This window comes from Choloepus didactylus, chromosome 6 (assembly GCF_015220235.1).
Source record: "Choloepus didactylus isolate mChoDid1 chromosome 6, mChoDid1.pri, whole genome shotgun sequence".
Lineage (NCBI taxonomy): Eukaryota > Metazoa > Chordata > Mammalia > Pilosa > Megalonychidae > Choloepus > Choloepus didactylus.
The window spans coordinates 125,080,286-125,082,393 of NC_051312.1; the positions used below are offsets into that span (position 1 = coordinate 125,080,286).

The 2,108-nt window shown below is 47.8% G+C and overlaps 1 pseudogene; it reads left to right on the forward strand.

Moving 5' to 3' along the window:
* Positions 1-853: 853 nt before the first annotated feature.
* On the forward strand, positions 854-1,371 carry LOC119537809 (annotated as a pseudogene).
* The last annotated feature ends 737 nt before the right edge of the window (positions 1,372-2,108 follow it).

A 2,108-nucleotide genomic window follows, 5' to 3' on the forward strand; every position in this document is an offset into this window, starting at 1 on the left:
CTTTTAAAGATGCCAAGAGGGTCTGATGTAGGGACTGACATCCATTTTTTCATATGTCAGTAAAGGGTTGAGCACAATAGCATTACAACTTGAGCTAGCATCCTTTGCTCCCCATTTGAAAGAATAAAAATAGTTGTCGAAATATTTGTGAAATACAGCAAAAAGGAAAGTTTTGTAAAAAGTAAAAGACAAAATAATGAAAAATAAAGTCTAGTCAGTAAAGACCAATCAAAATTCTGTCTGAAAAAAATGTTTCATTATTATTTTATATCGTGTAAAATAAGCAACACGTGTGTTATAAAACACATTAATAAATTAAACACAATCACTCACCACCCAGCTTAAAAACTAGAACATTAAAAATATAGTTTCATCTATCTATGTGTTTTTTCTCCATCCCATGCCACTGTCTTCACCTTCAAGGTAAGTATTTTGAGGTTTGGTTTATCATACTATTCGTCTGAATTTTAAATGGCAGGAAGGAATAAATACCAGAATGGAGGAGTAGGGATTTACATCATTTCTATAAACCTGCAGTTGAAATTTTCTGATAAGCAGTTATTTCTATGGCTCATAATTAATCCGTTCATTAGTGTCATAAACATTTATGTGATTTGTATGTACCAGGCAGTATGCTAAGTTCTGGGGATATAGCCATGAACAAACTATAGTTCCTGCCCTTACAGAGCTCCCGCTCTAGTGCAGGACGCAGGCAATTAAAATGCCTGCAATAGAGTGCTCGCAGCCGCGGCGACGGCGGGAGGTTCGGTTGCTGCCCGTTGGCCGCGTGGCGCCGCGTTCAGCGGCCGCTATTGCAGCTTGTTTTCAGTTGCTGTATAAAGACAGAAAGCTCATGGTGCAAATTGTTATTTCCAGTGCTGGGGCTTGAGGTCTGGCAGAATGGGTGCTGATGAAGCTACAGGGGGAGATTGAGGCTCGCTACAGCACCGGATTAGCTGGAAACCTCCTGGGAGACCTACCTGACACCACTGAGGGAATCCCTGTGCTGATAGTGGGGCATCATATCCTGTGTGTGAAAATCATCCACCTGGAGAAACCTTTTGCTGTCCTTGTCAAACACACTCCCAGGGAGCAGGATTGTGATGAGCTTGGCTGCAAGACTGGCACCCGGTACCTGGTGACAGCACTCTTCAAAAACAAGATCCTTTTCAAGACTCTCCCCAAGCCCATTATTACCAACGTCCCCAAGAAAGTATGAAAGAACCCCGGATTTTCCCTAGAGAGTGGCCAATTCCTTAGACTTGTGCTCCGCAGTCACCCCGAGGACGACTCAACAGTTCCCTGGGACCACAGGGGGGTCCTATGCTAAACACAGGCCACCCACTTGGTGTGAACTCAGATCCCTTCCTTATGGCAGCTGGTTCTCTTGATGGAAATCTGGCCCCATTTCCAAGGAACCCATCTCCTTTTCCAACGCCATCAGGTTCATTGGCTTCAAATCCGGCACCTTTCCCTGCTGGTGCTCGTGACCCAAGCATGACTTCTTTTCCAAGAGGGATGAATCCCACTGGTACAAGCGCACTTTCTTTCCCAAGGCCAGGTGGCCTCTTGGGTCCAGGCCCAGGACCAGCTCTAAACCATAGAGCAGGGGCTCTTCCAGGCCCAGGGCCCCTATCTAACCCAAGGTTAGGGGGTCTTCCAGGCCCAGGTCCTATGTCCAACCAGAGGGCAGGTGGTCTCCTAGGAGCAGGTCCTGATCCCAGGAGTGGTGGCCCCATGGGCCCTGGATCTAGACCTAACCTGAGAGCAGGTGTCCTCTTGACCTCTGGGAATGGCCCACCCAATACTAGGCCTGTTGACCTGGGCCCTGGACCAAATCCCAACATGAGATCAGGCTTCTTAGGTTCAGGCCCTGCCCCCAGGTCAGGTATGTTTCCAGGCTCAGGCCTTGGGTCCAACCCAAGAGCAGGTGGCCTGGGCCCAGGCCCTAATCTGGACACCAGAGCAGGTGGCCTCTTGGGCACGGGATCTGGTCTTAACTTAAGAATGGCTGGACCACAAGGCTTAGCTCTTGCCCCCATTCTAAGAGCTGCAGGTCTTTTAAGAGCAAATTCAGCTTCTTTCTCACAGGCTTCTGGAAACATGGG